This window comes from Crotalus tigris, unplaced genomic scaffold (genome assembly GCF_016545835.1).
Source record: "Crotalus tigris isolate CLP2741 ecotype Arizona unplaced genomic scaffold, ASM1654583v1 scf7180000024432.2438137, whole genome shotgun sequence".
Taxonomy (NCBI): domain Eukaryota; kingdom Metazoa; phylum Chordata; class Lepidosauria; order Squamata; family Viperidae; genus Crotalus; species Crotalus tigris.
The window spans coordinates 526,309-549,860 of record NW_024100599.1 but is presented as its reverse complement, the minus strand read 5'-3'; the positions used below and the strand labels follow the sequence as shown (position 1 = coordinate 549,860).

Below are 23,552 nucleotides of genomic sequence, written 5' to 3'. Positions count from 1 at the left end.
TTTGTATACCAATTGGCATACATCAAAATGAAATCTTTTTCTTGTTGTTGTTTAGCCCAATATTTTTCATCCGAGAACCATGCTTGACTTTGGAGTAGTAGCACCAAAACCTGAACTTGTCAGCTAGGACAAGAATTAAATGTATATTATTTTTATAATAAATACTGTTACTTTTATTCCTGTTCATGTATTTATTCTTTCCATTAAAATTTGGCAGTGAATTTTTGGTGATTCTTGGAGCCGCACACAAAAGGTAAGATTGTATGTAAACTTGGTGCCTCAGAATCCAGAGATATTGATGTATCAGAGGGATAGATGTGTTCTTTCAGGGACCCCTTTCTTTTCTATGAAACATTTATATGCCCTTAATTCAGTTCAAGTTTCCTCTCTTTCCCCAAATTCAGCTCAATCTTTCAATTCCATTTTTACGTTGAGCAAAACTTCTGTGAACTTTGGATGGCCCACACATTGCTTGTCCAAATGAGACTTTCCGTATATAAATAAAAAAACACATTGACATTTTGAAATTGGTGTCTATCCATTTTTGTTGCTTTTGTTTAAAATGAAGTGAAGTTACTTCAAATTTCATAATTGATATTAAAGGGCAGACTAGCTTCTTTGCTAACTTTAAGAACTAACTGAATCTAAATCCTTAATGATTGCTGAATAGCTACTGTATAAATACATGGACTATGAATATTTGGTGGTAGAAATAGGACCTCCAGCAAAAGACTAATGCAGCCTGCATCTAGAACAGCATTTTCTAAACTTGGCAACTTTAAGATGTGTAGACTTCAATTCACATGCTGGCCAGGAATTCTAGGAGTTAAAGTCCACAAATTTTAAGTTGCCAGTCTTTAGTAGACAACTGCCTTTATCCATTTTGTTCCATTCTCTTTTCTTGGTTTTTTTTTTCCTGCACTCAAAGTAGTTATTATTGCATGTCCATAAGCAAGCTCAAACATTATGTTGCAGACTTCCCTGTAGTAATTCTAAATAAGCAAATGTGCTAATTTTTTCCCTTGAATAAACTTCTTGAAATCACCCCCTTTTCTCCTAGATAAAACTATTGGTCTAGCTAAAACCACTGTATAGTCTTTTTATAATGTAAGTGCAGATTTATTAAAGGTAACTAAACAATTTATCTGTGTTTTTCCAAAAGAAGAAAGATTTGGGGTAGGTTAAGAACTAAGCAACAGTGCTTGAAAAGAAGGGAAATGTATTTTCAAATTGATTTTTGGCTTCACCTATCTTGCATCTTCCCCAAGTGGGAAAGAATTGGCTGGTTAGCTAAATATTGAGCACCTGATCTGAAGGCACTTCCTACCTGAAGCAACTTCAAATGCTCCCTCTTGGCTTTTCCTATCCTGCATCTTTTCCTTTTGACACAGAGGGAACAACCAGTTTCTGAGGTTGTTCTAACAGAGAACAGTTTCATCACCAGCCAAAGAGAAAGACATTTGGAGGAATTTCTAGAGGAACAGCTTTCAAAGGGTGAGACTTTAGGAGAGGAGATAGATCTTCAGTTGAAACTCTTCCAGTTGAATGGGATGGATGGACAAACTACCTTTACCTTTTAAACATAAACATTGAAACGAGCAAAATGCAGTAGAAAAATAACTAGAATCAACTAAGTTTACTGCAAGGAAAATAAAGATTTTCTGCGAGATGATTAAAAATGACCTTGACTCTTCTGAATATTGTTATACAAATAATCCAGGATTTATTTACAAACATAACAAAGATTTTTTGAACTACCTTCCTTTGCGTTAACCAAAGCCAGAAATCACATCTAAAAGTGGATCAAACTCTAGTGATCTTCTTGGAGTTCTTTTTCATTCCCTCAATTTCCTTAACCTGTCTTTGAAAGTCAAACACACATGCAGATCTATTTTTGAATCCTCAAACATGCAGCAACATTCCATCCTTCTTACGCAGAATGTTACTGAAAGGTTAGCAAACTCGGCTTGGAGAGCAAGACCATCTGTTAACTAACTAGATTGTTTGGGTTTTGTCAATTTTCTCTCATAATGATAAAATAAACAAAGCAATATGCTTTGCGCAGGCAATGCAGGAGGAACTGGATATATTGTAAATTTGAAATAGTCTTTTAATGCTTCTTCACTATGTAATGCTATAAGTAACTTAATTTAAATATGTAGCCCAGCTAAATGACGATAACTTTGGCTGATCTTAAAAAAAACTAAAAAAGGTAAAATCTGATTAGTGCTTAGAAAGAGATTAGAAGGAACTTCCAAAGCTACAGGGTAGACAGGGAAATTGAAAAACAAACAAACCTGAATGAGGTCAGTAGAACTGTTCTGAATTGTTGCAAACCCCTTCCCTATGGATGGATTTATGAAACAAGTCTTTATCTTTTTAATCTCAAAGATTCTTTGCTTCTTCCCCATTTTGTACTTTTTGGACTACATCACCTGATACCCTGATATCTAAAAAGTTAAGTAACTTTAACCTTAACAACTTGGGCTTGGAGGATAAAAAGCGAGTCTCGGGGCACTCAAAGTAGATAATGTGTGGCCAACCTTAATAAAAGTACTAGCCTCTGATTTCAAAACAAGAGTTTCTGTAAGTGGGCATCAATATAAAAAGTGTTTGAGATGACCATCAATATACCCAATGAAAATATGAAACTTTTAAAGCAGATTGTCCAATTGGTGATTGCATACAGCACTGACTTTTTATATTTCTGTCTCTATGTTCACTATTCAAGAATATTTGTCAATACCTGTTTTTCTATGACTCCCAGTATTTTCCTCTCAGAAAAATAATTTTGCTTATCTGCTCAAGATATCCATGCACTTAAAAAGTAGGAATTGACTAACTATTCAATTAAATGTCTCTTTGGATTCTTGGAGTTGATCTGATTATGCACTTAATGTTGTTGTTGTTGTTAATTGCGAAGTCGTGTCCGACCCATCGTGACCCCATGGACAACGTTCCTCCAGGTCTTCCTGTCCTCTACCATCTTCTGGAGTCCATTTAAGTTCACACCTACTGCTTCAACTAAAATATATGTTTAAGACTATGTGCAGGTAAAAACAATGTTTTTCAAATATATTCCAGCCCATCCCATCAGATCAGTCCATTCATTGTTCTAACTAACACAGGTAGTACTCAATCATTCATTTAAAGCACTGAAAAAAGTGACTTATGACAGTTGTTCACACTTATGACTGTTGCAGCATCCCCATGGTCATATGATCAAAATTCAGATGCTTCACAACTGGTTCATATTTATGATGGTTGCAGTGTCCCAGGATCACGCAATCACCTTTGGCAACCTTCTGACAAAATCAATGGGAAGCCAGATTCACTTAACAACTGTGTTACTAACTTAACAACTGCAGTGATTCACTTAACAACTGTGGCAAAAAAGTCGTAAAATGGGGCAAAACTAACAACTGTCTTGCTTAGCAACAATTTGGGGCTTAATTGTGGTTGTAAGTCAAGGACTACCTGTGATAGTTGTAAGAAGACTGAAAACTTACAGTCTTTGGATTACTGTATTTAAGAGAGAAGAAGCAAACTAATGTCTACTGACTGCTATTTGAGCATAATACTGTGTCCAGGCTCAAAAACCGTGGCCAGGGGAATGTTACTCTGAAGCAAAGAGGGGTCATGTCCATACAGCCATAACTGTCTCTTGAACCCTCAGAAACATATTCATATTAAACCTTCCTCAATGTCAACCCACTCAAAACTCAGATCTTCAGCTGAGTTGATCAGGGCTGCTTCCCAGCTGGCCAATAGACACACACATAACTCAACATCCAGTGAATGTCCCAGTTCCAAATTTCACCCTTGATGTGCCCTATATTTGCTTTTCTGGGATTTGAAATATCTGTATGGAAGAACAACAAACAACAGGTTATTAGTGCTCCATTTTAAAAAGAGATGAAAAGATCATGCAGCATTTTGGTCTGTTAGCCTCAAGGGGAAGCTGTAGATACTATGGGAACCTAAAGAATAACATAGTGAGAATTCCCTCAAAAAGAAGCTGCCCATCAGCTTTGTTACCATTGCAAAAACTTTTGGTGAAGCACTACACTAAGCAGAGAGTTAACTGACAGGATGTCGAAGAACAGTAGTGAGAAGGAGACATGAGAGGGAGAGATATATGCTGATCCTGGAGCAGCAGCACAAAGTGGCCATCTGAAAGTGCCTTCTTTTTATTTTTGATTTCTTTTAATCCCGCCTTTATTATTTTTTATAAATAGTTAAAGTTGGCTAACATACCTAATACTCCTTCTTCCTTCCGCTTTCCTCTCTGAGTTGGGCTGAAAGAGTATCACTGGCCCAAAATTACCCAGCCAGTTTTCATGCCTAAGATGGGACTAGAACTCAAAGTCTCCTGGTTTTATTCTGGTGCCTTAACCACAAGACCAAAACTTCTCTTTCTGAAATTATTCCATTCTGATTTTGAGTATCTATCTGAACACAATCATATGCACCATACTTCAGAAATAGATCAGTGTTAGTAAGAAGAATGGTCACACTGGGATCCTAACTTTGCCTATAGAAATCATATCTTCTAAAGCTGTGGGTGAGGAATTAACTGAAAGATGATTTGTACAAACAATGACACAAGTTCACACCTCTATGCTTCTGCCACTGATATCAATAGAGTTGATTTGCAGGTGAATTTGCATTTATTTAAGAATAAACATGCAGATAGTGATAGAGTCTGTCACATGAAAGAGGAAATGGGGAATGAATTAATGGCCTTATCAGGACCATTTTTAACTATTCAGTATTTTGGATGTTCTTTTCTTATTAATTCTCTGATGATATAACTTTTCTCTGTAGAGAAGTTATCTAAATGATTCACTCTTTTTTAATGTATTTTTAAAATTTAAACATAGAAATATGTTTCCAAAAAGACAGAATTCATTTTTTTTTTTTGTTAGTTGCGAAGTCATGTCCGACCCATCGCGACCCCATGGGCAACGTTTCTCCAGGTCTTCCTGTCCTCTACCATCTTCTGAAGTCCATTTAAGCTCACACCCACTGCTTCAGTGACTCCATCCAGCCATCTCATTCTCTGTCGTCCCCTTCTTATATTGCCCTCATGGACAATAATGACTGAACTTTTAATTAATTAATTAATGCTCAATATAAAATAAATAAGAGACACCAAGCACATTGAATTGTTTTCATGATATCAAAGAAAAAAAGGAATATGAAATTTTGAACTAATACAACATGTCCATTATATTATTTATAACTGTAAAAATAGCAGAAAAGCACTCCTAAAAACAATATAGATAAATACAGATAGTCTCAACTTACAAGCATTTGTTAAGTGACGGTTCAAAGTTATAATGGCACTGTTTTTCACACTTACAACCATTGCAGCATAGTCATGTGATCAAAATTTGAGTGCTTGACAACTAATGTGTGTTTATGACAACTGCACTGTTCTGGGGCCATGTGATCGCCATTTGTAACCCTCCCAGCTGGCTTCTCACCAACAAAGTTAATGGGGGAAGACGGTTCACTTAAGAACCATATGATTCACTTAACTGAAATAATTGTGCAGTAAGATATATATAAAAATTTATCATATGGTTTTCAAAGCTTATACATAACATATAAAACATATGGAAGCCGTTCTTGCTTAAATTTAGTTAAAATTCTACTATTTATGCCTGCTGCAAAAATGCACCATTACTGCATATTCTACAAGTTTAAATTTAGAATCAGTTATTGTTGATATTATGTCTTCCCCCCCCCTTTTCTTAGTTTGTCTTTGCAGCCATCACAACTATATTAAAAAAGATTTGTATTTTTATTGATACAGTATGTCATGGAATTATCCTCCACATCATTCTGTGATGCTTCATTGTGGCAGGGTGTGTGTGTGTATGTGTGTGTGTGTATGTGTGAAGAATGTCCAGAGCATATGCCAAGAATATATAATCCAGCAGGGTCACCCAAGGTGTGAAGGTGATCCTAGCTATCCAGCTAAAGCAGTGGTTCTCAATCTGTGGGTCGGGACCCCATTTGGGGTTGAACGACCATTTCACGGGGGTCGCCAAACAAGGCTGTCCGCCATTTTTTCCCCCTTTTCTTTGGCCACGCCCCTGGCATCCAGTGATGTATAAGTGGTTGGGGGTCACCACAACATGGGGAACTGTATTATGGGGTCGCGGCATTAGAAAGGTTGAGAACCACTGAGCTAAAGCAAGCAGGGACTTATACTGGGAAGCAACAATATAGAAAGAGGCCAGAGGCAGATCATTTTAGTGACAATGGCAAAGGCATCAGTTCATGCTGTGTAGGAGTAGCCAATGGTAAACGACTCCTGTTTTGTTTTCAAGTAAAAGGCATTGAGACGAGCAGGAGTAACAAACAGTCTTGTCTTTATTGAATTCACAACAGAACCAAAAAACAAAATGGCGTGAACTGCTCTTATACCCCTTTGCTGGGACAGCATCAACCAATCAATGCAAGGCATTTCTCCCGCCTTGCGCATGCACATAAGGCGGGAGACAGCCTGTCTGGTCCCGGGCATTCACGTTTCTGCCCGGGCCTCTCTGCAGCCTCCTGCACCTGCTGAATGACTCATGAGGCCCAGGACATAACACCCCTCCCCTCTTATTTCAAAACATAATACTTTACTATTACACAGATAATACCTTATCAATCCTTTATCTCTCCCACAAGGATATTTACTATTGTGCATGACTATAACTGAACACTTGTTCTTTTGAGTGCGTTTTGATTTCTAAATAACCTTAAACCTGTCCACATATTGACAGGCATTTTACGTAGTCCTGTAAGCGTTTGGGTGGACCTCTTGCTCACTCTGACCTTCTTGGAGCGGTTGTGATGTCCTGGCCTGCAAACTCGGCTGCCAGGCTCGACAGGCAAGGACTGTGAAGCCCCCTAAGATGCAGGCGACCTCCCATGCTGCTGACTGGCTGGATCCTCTGAACCCAGGCCAGAGTTTCTTGGTGGAGTGGAATTCCCCAAGTCCACTGGTGAGGTGGAATTCCCCAAGTCCACAATGGACCCCTCTTGGGAGCACTGTACTATGAGCCCAAGACAGCAGATGGATTGTCCTGAAAAATCAATTGCAGGCAATGTCCATTGACCTGGTGCCGGTGCCAGAGTCAGGAGCTGCCTCCATGGCAAGATCCCCTACTGACGCCTGGGAAGTTCTGCTTTTGCAGAATCGTAATTGTGGTCCTCCTCCTCACCGAGAGCAGAGCCAGGAGTGGAAGTGTGGCTGGAAAGCCTCCAGCACAGTTGATCGATGTGTCGCCAGATCACCCGACCATCATCCAAGGCCACTTCATATGAGAGCGGCCCAGAGATCTTGCATACCACTGCTGTCACCCAGAAATGTCCAGGGCCATAGTTCCTTGCCCAGTCCGGATCGCCCACCTGTAGTCTCCTAGGTGCCCGCGGCTGTGACACCTGTGACGCCACCCAGTCTGGGTGCAACCTGTCCAGTTTAGTAATGAGCCTGCGACCCCAGCGGAGTTCAGCTGGGCTCTTCCCAGTGGCTGTGCAAGGTGTGGTGCGGTGTGAGAGGAGAAAGTCAGCCAACCTGTGATGCCAGCTGCCATGAGTGATTCTCTTTAAAGCATCTTTGGTTGTGCGCACCATCCGCTCAGCCTGGCCATTGGAAGCTGGATGAAATGGTGCAGATGTAGCCTGATGGATCATGTTGGCCTGTAGAAAAGCCTGAAACTCAAAAGAATTGGGGTCCGTTGTCGGAGACAAGGACATCTGGAAGTCCATGAGAGGCAAAGATCCCTCTCAACACCTGGATGGTCCTGGCAGTAGTAGTGGAGGAGACTGGAATGACCTCTAGTCACTTGGAATGGCTGTCCATGAGGAGAAGGAAGAATTGTCCCTGAAAGGGTCCAGCGCAGTCGATATGAACCCTCGACCAAGGGGCATGTGTCTCCTCCCACCTATGTACAGAGGCCTGAGGCATTTCAGGCCAGGACTGTTGGCAAACAGTGCACCCGTGCACCTGGGCCTCAATCTCTTTATTGAGCCCAGGCCACCAAAGATGGCTGTGTGCAAGTGCCTTCATCCTGACTATTCCCAGATGTCCCTCATGCAGAGAGAGCAAGACTCTAATCTGTAATGAGGCCGGGATAACTACCCTGCTGGCCCATAGGACACACCCCTTGAAGGTGGATAACTCGGGCTTCCTCTTCCAGAAACTCTGGAACTCTGTGCCGGGACACATGTCAGGCCATCCTGACAGCACCCATGTCAGCACGCGTGTAAGCGTGCGATCAGTGGTTGTTTCAGCAGCCACGTCCCTAGCATTGAGGGGAGACTCAGGTAATTCCTGAATGGAAAGTAGGTGGTGAGCTGGAGCAGGATCTGACTCTACTAGGTGTAGAGGTAATCTGCTGAGGCCATCTGCCTGGCCCATTTCTTTGCCCGATGAACCACTGTGTAGTCATATGCTGACAGGAAAATTGACCATCTCAGCATTCTAGGAGAGATGATGTGTGGGGTTTGCTTATTGGTTGTGAACAACCCCAGCAGTGGCTTATGGTCTGTAAAGACCGTGAAATGGCAGCCATAAAGAAAGTCATGGAATTTCTTTATGCCAGCCACTATGGCCAAGGCTTCCCTATCTGTGCGTAATTATGTTCAGCAGATGGTAGGATCCTAGAATAGTAGGCTACAGGAACTTGTGTCCCATCAGCCTTCAAGTGACTCAACACAGCCCCAATCCCATAAGGCGATGCATCACAGGCTATGCATACAGGCAAGTGCTCATTGAAATGCGCTAGAACCGCATTTAAAGATAGCAAGGCCTTGACCTCTGCAAAACTCCTTTCGTGGACTTTTGTCCATAGCCATGGAGCCTGTTTATCCAAGAGCCGGTGTAACGGCTCAACCACTGCAGCCTTGTGAGAGAGGAATGAATGGTAAATAAAAGTTTAACAGTCCCAGAAAAGCTTGGAGTTCGCTTTTGGACTTGGGACTTGGGGCCTGCTGAATTGCTTTAAGCTTAGACTCAGCAGGATGGATGCCTTCAGCATCAATACGGAACCCCAGAAACTTTGTGGAAGTGACTCCAATTTTACATTTGTCTTGCTTTAGCTTCAGCCCCGCTTGGCGGAAACGCAGCAAGAAAGCTCTAAGCCTTTCAGTCAGATTTTCAGATGATTCCCCAGCGATGAAGACATCATCAAAGTACGGGCAATTGCCTGGAATATTGCAGAGCGTTCTCTCCATCACTCTCTGGAAGATGCCAGGGGCTACATTAACCCCAGACTGCAGCCTTTTAACTTTAAACGCTCCCTGGTGCGTTACAATTGTTTGGGCCTCTGCCGTTGCCTCATCAACTGGTAATTGTTGATAGGCCTGAGCCAAGTTAAGTTTAGCAAAAATGTGGCCTCCCTTGAGGGAAGCCAGAATGTGGCTCACCACGGGCACCTGGTACGAGTGCTGCTGCAAGGCTTTGTTAAGTGTACACTTATAGTCCACACAAATTTGGACTTCCCCATTTGCCTTCAGTGGTGTGACTATTGGGGTTTCCCAAGGACTGCTGTCTATGGGCTCTAAGATGCCCTGCTGGAGCAGCTTGTCCAGCTCTGCATTAATCTTATTCCTCAACACAAAAGGCACCCGTCTGGGCTTAATCCTAATGGGTGCGATGGCTGGGTTTAAACGTAAAGCAATGGGAGGCCCCTTGTACGAGCCAAGCTCTGAACTGAACACATCAGCAAACTCCTTGCAAACTTCTGTGAGGCCTGTTGTTTGCAAACTGTGAAGTCCAGTCACTTGGATTCCAAGGGCCTCGAACCAATCAAGTCCAATAAGACTCGTGCGATCACCCCCAGCTACCACCACATCTAGCAACCCTTCAAACTTCCTACGCTGCACCTTGAGCGTGGCCTCCCCCTTCATGCTGACTCTGGAATTCTGGAAATCAGTAAGAATTAAATTTGAAGGCCTGAGTTTAACTCGTAGGCCGCTTCTACAATAAATCTTGTTGAAAGTGTCTTGGGAAATGATCAATAAAGCGGACCCTGTGTCCAACTCCATTGATAAGGGAACCCCTTGCAACTTCACATCAATTTGAAGCTTCTTTCTGAGCAGCCTATGGGCCCCAGTTTTAAAAATGCTTCTACAGGATGAGCAAAAACCCACCCTGTTCTGGCTGGGGACCCTGATACCTTTCTGAAGCAATTCTTCTGAAGACTGGTCCTTCTGGCGACCCAAACAGACAGAGGCAATGTGGCCTTACCTACCACATGCCCGGCAAATGGCGGAGCGGAACCGGCAATCGGAGTGCTTGTGGCACCCTCCACATCCCAAACACCGAGGGAATGAGGTTGTCTTGTCTCTGCATTCTTGAGGCCTTCTCTCCACTGGCTGCTGTAGTCTGTCCACTTCCATCTCTGGTTCCTGTTTGGATTCTTCTCGAGCGACCTCTTGATGGACAGAGATTGAAGTTGGAGGGTTCTTGGTGAGCCGCAAGGACTTCACAGCTCCGCCCGCCACTTCTTCTGCTGAAATTTCTCTCAACGCGTCTTGGAACAAGACATCTTCCTTTGCAAAGATCTTCTGCTGCAACTCACGACTTCTCAGTCCACAAACTAAACGATCCCGAAGTCTCTCTTCCAGGTCCTTGAATTCGCATGGCCTAGCTGCTTGTCATAACGAAGCAATAAAATCCGCAGCAGACTCACCAGGCCTCTGGTCCCTCTGCTCGAATGCATGCCACCATGCAATCACTGAAAGCTTTGGTTCAAAATGTTCTCTAAGCATTCTTTTCAGCTCAGCATAAGCAATTGATTCAAGTGGTGCTGAGGCAACCAGATTCTCTGCAATATCGAAAGTCTCTTGCCCACAGACATACAGGAGTGTAGCAGCTTTAAGACTGCCTTCTCGGATTTGGTTTACCTTAAAGTAGTTCTCCACCTGGGCCACATGAGAGCTCCAGCATTCCGGATGAGCTGTGTCAAATTTAGAGAGATGGCCTAGTTTGGACATCGTTACTACCCAGTAGCCTCATCAACGCCTCATGCTGCAAGGTTTGAGAAGGGGTCCCTTTTGCCGAGCTCTCCTCCAGCATTCTCGTACTGGCAGGCAGAGTCGCGATCTTCGGACGCCGAACTTCCCAGCGCTTCAGGCTTCTCTTGGTGAGTCAGCCTATCTTCTTTCGTTGGTTCCCTTGCAGTACATCCCACCTTTGTCGCCAATGTTCTGTTCCAAGTAAAAGGCATTGAGACGAGCAGGAGTAACAAACAGTCTTGTCTTTATTCCATTCACAACAGAACCAAAAAACAAAATGGCGCGAACTGCTCTTATACCCCTTTGCTGGGACAGCATCAACCAAGCAATGCAAGGCATTTCTCCCACCTTGCGCATGTGCACAAGGCGGGAGACAGCCTGTCTGGTCCTGGGTATTCACGTTTCTGCCTGGGCCTCTCTGCAGCCTCCTGCACCTGCTGAATGACTCAGCAGGCCCAGGACATAACAACTCCTGAATGTAAAAAATATAAAATGAGTGACAATATTGTGCCAGATGAAGGATCCCTCAGGTCAGATGGCACTCAACCTGCTATTGAGGAACAGCTGAGTTCTAATGGTGTCCATGACATTGCTAGATTAAAGCCTTCAGATATATACTTGCTGGTGTTGCCATACGGAAGAATAAAATCTGAAGCTACAAAGATAGAATTATACTAGCAATGAAAGAAGCATGAACACAATATGATGAAAGACGAAAGGAGACAGCTATAAATTGACATCTTAGGCATTAGTGAATGGAAGTGGATGGGGATAGGATATTTTCAGTCAGAAAATCATATCATTGGAGGTTTTGAAGGCAGCAAAAGGCAGAGAAGACCACTGGTTTGAAAGCGGGATCAAAGAGGCCATCTACATTAAGACTGAACAGCCCTTTCTCAACAGAGGGATAGGGATAAGGCACCACCTATTTCCTGTTTACAATACGGTCCTTTCAGCAATTCCAAGAAGGCTCCACACCCATTTGCACTATTCAGGGGACATTGAGGGCACAGATAAACTTCCAAGTGGCCTCAACAACTTTCAGAAAGAGTACTAACGATCAGATAACTGTAAGGAATATAAATCCTTCCATCCTCCACCATTCAATCAGAACTGAAGAAGCTTCATGGATGAGAAGTGAAAAAATCTTCAAGAAAAAAACAAAGTTCACTTGCCTTTTGAAAAAGCACATTTGGGATTTTATAGGAATCCTTTCTGGAAAATGTTTCTCTCCCCTCCATTCTCTCCCCTCAACTCAGCAATATTGCATTTTTTTTCCCAGATAAATTACAACATTTCTGAATTTTGAGTAAAGGTTTTGTTGCAATTTCAGTGTTTGCAATTCTTCTATTCGCTTACTCCCTTCTTGCATCTTGTAGTCTTTATTTTTATTTTTGTTTCAGACTAATGCCCCTTTCCCCTCTTTATCTTACTACCCATACAGAATAAGGAATTAAGGAAGGAATTAAGATACAGGGCCAGGCTCTAGCATAATTTTTTAAAGAATGCTTTAGACTCTACATAGGAAACAACAGATAATTATAGAAAATAAAAATGATTGAATGCCAATAGTTCAGTGCTTTGTTTGGAAATATATATATATATATATAACATTATATTTACATACATCTACAGAAGGGGTTCCTAACTGGGGGTGCGAGACAATATTCCAGGGGATGCAAAAACTTGGGTTTTCCAAATTATAGTGTATATGCGTAATTTATTGCTGTTATTTTGAACTTTTGTAAGGAGTGCGAGAATATATCAGAAGCGTTCTAGGGGTGCAGGGTATGGAAAAGGTTGGGAGCCACTGATCTACAGTATGTATCAAATACATGTGAGTTGGAGTGGATAAAAAGCAGAGCAGGGTATCATTTTAACAGCCTGCCCTCTGGCTGTTTTATAACAGATCATACCATCATACCAGCTATTTTGTGAGAGCATCCCACCTTTGGTAAGATGGAGAAGCAAGGAAGAAGTCAAATCAGAAAAAAGATAAAATATGAAGCAAAGCAATTTTTAGATAAGTTCTAGAGTAACTGGATATAGGAATCAGGTGATTCCTTGATCAATTAATAAGCCCTTTACAAAGAAGTACATATAGCCCTTGACTTACAACCATTTATTCAACATTACAGTGGCATTGAAAAAAGTTACTTACAACAGATCCTTGCACTTATGACAATGGCAGCATCCCCATGATCACATTATCAAAATTTAGGTGTTTGTCAACCAGCATATATTTATGATGGCTGTATCATCCTGGGTCATGTGATTATCATTTGCAAACTTCCCAGCCAGCTTCTGACAAGGAAAGTCAATAGGGGAAGCCAGATTTGTTTAATGACTGCATAATTCATTTAACAACTACAACATTCACCTAACAACCATGGGAAAAAAAAGATTATAAAATCATGCATAACTCATTTAATAATCCCTTTGCTAAGAAATCCTGGTCCCAATTATGGCCATAAGTCAAGGACTATCTGTATGCAATTTGAGTCTTCAAAAATGCCTGTGCCTTTCCAATATAGCTTCCTTGTTAAGATGAAAATGGAAAATATTTAGACAGGGATAAATCATATTAGCACAATTACTTTGATTTTAATTTAATTAACTCACATTTGTACCTTTCAAAAGGGAAATGTTGTGATCTGTGTTATAGCAATAGCAGAAATAGACATTAATCAGCTCAACTGCAGAGGATCTCTTCAGGAAAGTAGCACAATAGTGCCACAATGCCAGTCTCCCCTTAGTTCAGCCAATGGGCATCAAAGGGATCATAATAGTGCTCAATGACCCCAGATCAAGTTAGACTAACTGATGTTCTACCCAGAAAAGCCTGCAGAATCATCAACTGATAACATTTTAGTATAGAAAATATACATTTACCAATAAACACCTGCAAACAAAACTATTTTACAGGACTTTCCTGCATATGTCAAATATGATTTTCACAATTTTATTTAACTGCACCCAAATTTCAATCAGTTATCTAATTTTCTGCTTTGAGGAGCTGAGCATTGTGTCTTTAGGTTTCCATTTCTCTTTCTTTCTTGAGGACTCTGTGTCAATAATAACAATTTCAAATGGCCGATATTGTATTAAGCAAATGGATATCTAATTGCATTTAATCTGCCTGGTTGAAAAATGACTTGACATTGCTGGAAAATCAAGTTCTTCAGCTTATGGTTGGAAACAAGATTGCCAGAGATGATATATAAAATTGCCTGCTCTGTTTCAGTGAGTAACCACATTCCGTGCTACCTGCCAGCATAGAGAGACGTAGAATTTACAGATCAGATTATGGGCCTTCTAGCTCTAACCTATCTTATTTTATAAATTATTAGAAAAAAAACCTCTTATTTTTCACGTAAAATATTGCCTAAATAGATAGCTTCTTGAAAGCTCTGGGAGAAAGTTAGAAATGTGGGTAAATTTTAAACAGACTGTTATTGTTTAATGGAAGCTACAAAAGTCACTTTGGCTGGATTGTTCCCAGCTGAGACAATTTACATTTCTCTCCATACTTCTTCACCTACAGTTGCTCTTTGTTTGCTTTTCTGTAAAGTGTGCCCGTGACCAATACATTTATGATTATTTGTTTCTATTTACCACAGAAGTAAGTTGCAATCAGACTGGAATTTCCCTTCAGCATTCAACCAATTAAAAAAATAAACCGGTTGCAGAGGATTGACCTTAATTACAGATGTGATGCTAGCACATCTTTTTCTTTTCCTTAGGGTACTTTCTCTTTTAAATATTCCCTAACCCAAACTGCTAAGAGTATCATTAGAATTTTAAAAATCCACATTTATATTGGGGTAAAAATAGCACTTGCTGTTTTTTTCTCACTAAGAATATTAGCAGCTTCAGGATGAGTGAAGGAGGAATTCCAGTTGGGGATAGAAATAAACGTCTGAACTTTTCAGGATATTGGCCTGAAATTATCTCTAAAGAAACAGCCTCAAATTACAGCACTACTTCCTTCATGCCATATAATATATTAGTGTTTCAGGAAAATATGGCAGGAGTGCTTAGGGAAGCAAGACGGATCCCTAAAGGTCCGGATATAGCCCAACCTGTTTTTTAGTCAGAAATGCTGTTTCTTGTTTGATTCAGATCAAATTACATGGGATTATAAAACACAGCACATCCTCTACTGGGCTGATAAGGGGTACATACTTGGTAATAACTGTTAAAGTCAATACAATGTCAATGGTGATTGGATGGCTGGATTCTTCTCTTAGCATATGGCTTAAAATAAATTTTTGGGTGCAAAAAGTAATCATCTGCAAACAGTCAAAAGGCAAAGTTCTTAATAACTGCACAAGAATAAACAAGAACCTTCCTCTTACCAACTCCAGACCAGGATTGCAGTCTTCAGTTGGCTTTATATGCCAGTAGGAAACAGCCTATCAAGCTGGGTGTCACCCTTAACCAGTGGTGGCGAACTTATGGCACAGGTGCCAGAGGCGGCACTCAGAGCCCTCTCTGTGGGCACGGGTGCCATTGCCCCAGTCCTAGGCCTTCAGCTGGGTTTTATAAAACCTTTTCGCTTTAGGCCTTCACCATCCGTGTACAAAAAAAAAAAGGTTCAATCAATCAGTCAATTTCATCTTCTCGCGGGAAAAAAAAGATCTTGCAAAGTTGGAATTGATTGATTGAACTTTTTAGTCCCACCCAGTCTGCTGTTATCACCACAGCCACACCCACCCAATGGGCCAGCTTCACCCAGCACCGACAATGCATAAGTGGGTTTGGGGTTGCAGTTTGGGCACTCAGTCTCTAAAAGGTTTGCCATCACTGTCCTAAACTCTTGGATTCCAGCCTGAATCTCTGGGATGTTTGGACCTATTGTGAATGGGGAAAACCCAAGCATAACTTCAATAAATATACAAGTTTTATCCTATAAGTAAGTAGTCAAACTGTATCTCCTTTATACTGCTGTCATAAGAGTTGGATTACTTTCAGAACTTCGACCCACTGTACTTTCTAAATGAATTAGAAGTGTTTTAATTGATTGTTCAATTCATATGTCAGATAGCAATAGCACTTAGACTTATATACTGCTTCACAGTGCTTTGCAGCCCTCTCTAAGCAATTTACAGAATCAGCCTATTGTCCCCAATAATCTGGGTCCTCATTTTATTGACCTCGGAAAGATGGAAGGCTGAGTCAACCTTGAACCTGGTGAAATTCAAACTGCCAAATTGCTGGCAATCGGCAATCAGCAGAATTAGCCTTATATACATAGGAACAAAAATAATGATAATTATTCAGTTGCTCAGAGCTAATTTGTACTGTACAAACATCAACCTTAACTTTGAAACAATTCAATTTGTTCATCGCATATATTACCTTGTTACACAGTTTTCAGGATAAAAAGCTTCTCAGTCTAAAATCTGTTTGTCATTTCACCTTTAGGATTCTATAGGAAGTCCTGCTTTAATTCTGAGCTCAGTTATGGTCATCAGTCAAAGGCTACCAGTATATTTCTGGTGGGAAAAATCTGTACGGCAATATTATCTAATGAAAGAACCATATTTTCTTTGCTCTTTGATGATAAAAATATATTTCATAGGATTTTTTTTCTTAGAAAAAGCATTTCTCCAGTGTGAGATAGAGTTTGCAGTTGCATATAAGCACTTGTATTAAAAATGACATCATGATTGTTCATGATAGTTCTTTCACAGATAAGCAAAACCCCAACTTTTGTAACATAAATGTTGAACAGGAGGCCTCTATAACTTGCAAAGCTAGTTTTAATTTGCCTGTGCAAATTATAGTAATGCATTGGAACACCAAAATACTATGTTCAGCCTGATCTATGGCATCCTAGACGTCCACTACAGCTTTGAGAAGCAAGTATTATGAGCAATCTACTCTTTAACTGGCATGTACTGTATTTCAACAACAGTAGGAGAGTTTGCATAACCGTTGCCACTCTTCTAAGTTAATCTTCTGTTATGTAACAAGAGGTTGGGCAACTTTCTGAGGATTAAAGATGAATGTGGGTTTGATAACTCAGTTGAAGCAAACAAATAAAAAGGCCTTCTACTGTGGATTCCTTTATGTATTTTATCAGCAAGCTTATTATCTTAGTTTTGTTTCATCTATTGTAAACTAACTGCATTAATATACTTAATTATGCAATTAAACAATAATTTTTAACACTTAGAGGTATGAGAAAAATTGCTGTAAAGGGTATCAGTGTGAAGTTTCTTCCAATGCTTGTAGTTTTTACATTAAATTATATTGCTTTGAATGTGCTGCATGTGTTTAAGTAGTCTTGATTATTTATAGATAGAGAATCCCATATACTATAAGTATCACACTCTTCCTTCAAGTACCAACAAATCCAGATTCATTCTTGTTCTCTCAAAGCTCCTAGTTATTTTATCCCATTGATTAAAAGAACAATGTTTAAACAAGAACCCTGCTATTCCTAACAATATAAGTTGGAAATACTGTTCAAACAAATTGGAACACCTTCATATTATGAAAAGCAATAAATAGGTTGAATTATTTTGTAACAAGCATTATATTACTTTATTTGCTTTTTTATTTATTAGATGTATTACCTGCCTTAAGTAGGTAAACTGTCAGTGTTTAAAGTAACATAAACAATAAAATACCCATGATAAAATATTAAAATCCCATAACTATAAAGTCATAAAACCCCCAAATCATAACACATTCATTACTATAAATCCTGTGAAAAAAGTATGTTTTCAATAATTTCTGTAGGGGCCTAGTTCGTTTCAAGCAGGACACTATTCCAAGGTAAAGCTGTTGCCATAGTAATTTAGCACCTTTGGTTTCTGTGCATGTCACAGAAATGGAAGCCTATCAGACGTTTCTCTGGGAATAAATGAATTGGGTGGGTTGGCTGGAGAAGTAACAGAATAACAGAGTTGGAAGGGACTTTGGAGGTTTCCTACTTCAACCCCCTATTCAGGCAGAAAACCCTATACCATTTCAGACAAATGGCTGTCCAGTCTCTTCTTTAAAACTTCCAGTGTTGGAGCATTCACCACTTCTGGAGGCAGGTTGTTCCACTGGTTAATTGTTCTAACTGTCAGGAAGTTTCTCCTTAGTTCTAGGTTGCTTCTCTCCTTGATTAGTTTCCATCCATTGCTTCTTGTCCTGCCTTTAGGCGCCTTGGAGAATAGATTGTGGCAGCTCGGTAGATATTGGAACACTACTATCATGTCACCCCTAGATGGTCTAAAGATACAGTTCACAAGGGCTAGGTATATTTGTGGAATCAACTCTCAGAAGAGAACAGTGCTGACTGTTATGTATAAACTCAGCATAATTCTGTTTATAATCCGTAATTTCAAGGTCTGCTATTTGGGGTCATTATTAATATGCCACAACTGAAGTGGCAAGAAGACACTCTTCTGTTCACTTTTTGGGTGCTCAGCTTATAGTACAGGTAATCCTCAACTTACAATCACAACTGAGCGCAAAATTTCTGTTGCTAAGCCAATTATTAAGTTTTACTCCATTTTGCAACCTTTCTTGTCACAGCTGTTAGGTGAATCACTGCAGTTGTTAAGTTAGTAACATACTTAAGTGAATCTGTCTTCCCCATTGACTTTGTCAGAAGTTTTCAAAAGGTAATCACATGACCCTGAAACATTGCAATAGGCACAGATATGAGCCAGTTGCCAAGTGTCTGAATTTTGATCATGTGATGCTGCAACAGTCATAACTGTGAAAATGGGCATAAGTCACTTTTTAAACTGCCATTGTAACTCTGAATGGTCACTAAACAAATGGTTTTAAGTTGAGGGCTACCTGTATATCTATACTAATATAATATCACGAAGAAGTTCAGAAAGAATTTCCAAATGTATATTCAGTAAAAATCTGACTGTGCAGATCTCCAGGTATTTGACTGAATTAACAACTCCACTGAATGTTTACTTCATCTCCATGCAATTCAGTTGGGAGTTTTAATGCAAGGACAGATTTTAGTGAAGCCCTGCTTGCTCATATAAAATGCCAGCAGACATATCATTTTTTAACCTGTTTGAAATGAATCCATAAAAAGTCTACAGAAAGTTTTGTTTATTTAACATCACTTGAATCTGCTCACTTTATCAGACTACCTTGATTATACTTCAACTTTATATAAAAGCACCCTGTAATTGGGTTTTAGTTGAAACCAGGGCTTTTTTTGGTCATAGAACGCCCAGAATGGTGTTCTGGCACCTTTTTTGGATGGAACCTTGTAGGGTAGGCAAGACAGGTTGTATAACATTGTGAGTTCTGGCACTTTTTTTTTAAAGAAAAAAAGCACTGGTTGAAACTATGGCTTATAGGTCCATTGGCTAGCTTAGATGTGAGTCCCTTCAGGGTTGCCAAATTGTAGGAAGGAAAAAAAATGTCTGGTTCATTCTTTCCAGCCGGGGCAATACAATCGGCGCTGATGAACGAAATGAGAAGCTGGGAATCAAGCTGCCAGAAGGGAGGTTTTTTTTCAGAAGCCAGAAAACTGCAGTGACAACAGCGTTGGGTTCCAGATCAGCTGGCTGATCAGAAGGTTGAGTAAAATTATTTTTATACCCTTCTGGACCTTTGTGATTGAGATGCCTGGTGGGGAATTTGATTAGTTTAATAATATGTCTGTTGGTATTCTGATTGTCCCTATCTGGTTTTCTAGGGGGTGGACAGGGTCAAGCCTAGTCTTGGGGAAGGAGGAGGGTGCAAATCTAGTGGGTTTTTGTGTTTATTTAGTTTAAGCCTATCAATTCAGCCTGCCTCAGTCTAAAGCAGGGGTCCTCAACCTTGGCAACTTTAAGACTTATGGACTTCAATTCCCAGAATTCCTCAGCCAGCTTTGCTGGCTGAAGAATTCTGGGAGTTGAAGTCCACAAGTCTTAAAGTTGCCAAGGTTGAGGACCCCTGGGACTCTAAAGTATGGAAGCCACGTCTTGTTACATTCTTGCAGTTTCGTTTCCCATCAACAGATACAATGTATCCACTTGCAGAATGCTCTTCAGTTGCCTGAGGCTATTCTGCCTGGTTGGGAGGCAAGGGTTTTCTTAGCCTTTGCAAATGGTTCTTTTCCTTCTTAGTTTTTTAGGACTATGGAGTGGGGAGGGTCTTAATTTTTTTTCTACAAGTTTGTTCAATACAATTGTTACCCAAAATGGCAGTTGATAGGAATAGAGGACACAGGACACTGCCCAGAGGGAAGTATATATACAGTAAGAAAATTAACTGTGCAGAAAGATTAAATTCTTGCTATATTTGGTATATGCCTTTCTGAGTTTGCCATGAAGAAATGTCAGAACATTCTGAGACCAAGTATGAACAGAGATTGTGGTTAACTGATTATGATTTCTTCCTTATTACAATTCAGTGAGTGCAATAGTTTGAAACATGTTGGGCAAGGCCTTTTTATCTTCTAAGGTACAAGTAGTCTGCAACTTACTACTTGTTCTGTTCCAGTCTACGTGAGTCCTTGTTATGCTCACAAGGAGAAACCCCTCTTCCAAGAAACAGGCAGGAACTGCAATAAAAAACCAGCCCCTTTTATTCTCACAGACCTGAGTCAATGTCCAAGGCAAACAAACACAGTTCACAGAAACTTGATCTTCAACACGAATGGTTGCCTTCAGCAACCAGCACTACCCACACCTTCCCTTTTATAATTCAGCCAAAGCATGGCTTCCTAATGTCTTCTCCTTTGCCTTTGGAGCCGCCCCATTGCATTTCTCTGTCCTGCTGGCTTTTCTTGCCTGCGTTTTCGTGCATTCTGAATTTGTCCCAACTGTTCTTCTTCACTGTCCAACTCAGGCTCCCAGCACAGCTGTGTCTCAGCCTGAGCGCAAGTAGAGGAGCCAGGCTCCTCGTCCAACATAAGACTTGGAACTCCTCAGAGCCTTCCTCTGATTCTAATCTCACTCTAGGCCCCTCCTCCTCATCTGATTCCTCAGACTCAGCTGCCGGATCCACTGGCTGGTGAGGAATCACAACACTACTGTTTAGCAACCGTTCAAAGTTACAGTGGCACCAAAAAAAGGAACTTATCAACCAATCCTCTCACTTATGACCATCACAGCACCCCCACATCCACATGATCAAAATTTGGGTGCTTGGCAACTGGCATGCATTTTCAATGGTTGCAGTGTCCCGGTGTCATGTGATCACCTTTTGTGACCTTCCCAGCAGGTCTCTGACAAGTAAAATCAATGTGGGAAGCCAGGTTTAAAGAATGCATGGTTCACTTAACAATTGCAGTGATTTGCCTAACAACTATGGCAAAAGAAGGTTATAAAATTTGGGCATGAGTCACTTAATAACTGCCTTGCTTAGTTGTGGAAATTCTGTCTCAGTTGTGGTCATAAGACAAGGACTACCTGTACTTTAAGAGGCCACATATAATGCAGAAAAGAGACCACAAAAATATTTCCATATTCATGGAAATGCATTATGTTTCCACATAATGGAAAGATGAAATGCTGTTGCATTGGAGAAATATATTGTAAGGCCCTTTGAAAATGAATGGGCAAAAAAACAGCTTATGAACATGAGGAATTTTTAAAGGGTTTAACAATAATCTACTTTTCCTGTCATTTCTCCATTAAAATGTGAGCCTATCAGACCAAGTGCCTTGAAAATACTCAACTCTTTGCCGAGACAAAGTAACCTAACACTCCAGAGTGCAACAAAACCCCTTTTAAACCTATAGCTGTGAAGCCCTTGTTAAGTGCTGTCATTTCCATATAAAAACAACGAAGATATTCTGAAAGACTAAATAACCTTTTCACAGACTGTTGTTTAAAACAAGAAAAGGAGGGGCAAAGGTTTAATAAATGGAATCTGGGCAAAAGGTTACAACAATAATACTGGTTTAAGTTTTCTTAAAAGGACATGAATTCGTTATCAATGATTAGAGTTAACCATTCACAAAGGCTGGGGGTGCTTAGCAGGTAAAAAATCTATTCGTCCTTTTTTATTTGTGGCAATAATTAGATGCTAGATCTTGTAAGAAAGAAACTAATAAGAAAATTTTAGAAGACAACATTATCTTCCCAGGTTTCTTTTAATATTTAATCTGACATATCTCAGAAAATTAAGAAGTGTGTGATGTTTTGAAAGAATAATCAGGTATTCTCTGGGATCACTTCAATTCTTTAGTCATATACCGGGGAAAATGGTACTGCCATCTCAGGTGACATGTGTAGATACCCAGAATGCGGTTATTTGTGTTGATACTTGTGACCTTTCTACATGTTACCCTTACTTTGCAGCACATCAACAAATTTCCAGCATTCAGATAACATCCAAACCTCTTCTAAAGAATTGTGATCTCAATTCATCTCATTCAAGTTCATTAGCAAAAGTTAGGATATCATTGTAAAGGTACTCACTATACTGTTATAATTATCTATGAAAAATCAGAAATATTTATTATGTAGTAATATTCTACTCTTTTGCAGTAGAAAAGTAATTAATGAGGCATGTAGCCTAAAAATAAGATCTGGTTATACTTGCTTCTAACTACTGTACATCATAAGAAAAACAAAATTTATAATTGAAAAGTTAAGCATATGAACATTTGGGAATTGCTTTCGGAATAGTTGATGATGGTGAAACCATCAATGCACCACATGATGTGCAAAGTTCAGATTGCCAACTCATATTAATATGCAATGAACATTATGTTGCATGAGTTTGCCTGGTCTATTTTTAAAGGCAACAAACAGAAACATGCTACCCTCCCAGATCTAATTTGCTGAAAAAGCAATATATATATATATATATATATATATATATATATATATATTTAGTAGCAATGCTTCTTCAGGATTCCATCAATGGTAGAGGAAAACTGTGAGATGGGAAATTATAGCTGTCCTGTATTCCTGAGAGAAGTGACAAGGATAAGGCACAAACTGAGTGCTCAATTATCAGACATGATACAGTGGGGTTCTCTAAATCTTCCCAGCAGAAGACCAGGCAGGACATCTGTTCAAGCAACTGAATGTTGGGGATTCCCTTACAATCGGGAAATCAAAATGTAACGAGTCATTCAATGGAAAAGCCTGGCAGCCTTGAATATTTTTTACACAGGAAGCATAAGCCAATCAGAATAAAAGGGAGCTGATGTATTGTACTGTAAATGTGTCTTGTGGCAGAAAATTCCACACAAGGCATTCTGCCTTTATAGAAAGAAATATATCAAACAACATTTTAGCATATTAAAAGATGTCCTCTTATTGGCAATAATCCAATTCCCTTCTTATGGATTGTAATACTTTATTTCAGAGGTTCTTCTATATTTAAAGATTAAAGATAGACAAATAAATATCAACTTGCTTCCTTTTCCAGTATCTGTTTTTTGATCTCACTAGGCCAGAGGTAGGGAACCTTGGCTCTTTTATGACTTGTGGACTTCAATTCCCAGAATTCCTGAGTCAGCACGGCTGGTTCAGGAATTCTGGGAATTGAAGTCCACAAGTCATAAAAGAGCCAAGGTTCCCTACCCCTGTGCTAGGCAAACACCAAAG

General features: G+C 40.0%; 1 protein-coding gene across 1 annotated transcript in view; it reads left to right on the top strand.

Moving 5' to 3' along the window:
• Window positions 1-231: 231 nt before the first annotated feature.
• The window catches only part of HELT (helt bHLH transcription factor), a 45,034-nt gene continuing 21,713 nt past the window's right edge, over window positions 232-23,552 (top strand). Inside the window, exons 1-2 of the mRNA XM_039330836.1 lie at window positions 232-253; window positions 19,440-19,576. The gene's annotated coding sequence lies outside the window, so the exon portion shown is untranslated. The remainder of the gene's footprint in view (window positions 254-19,439; window positions 19,577-23,552) is intronic.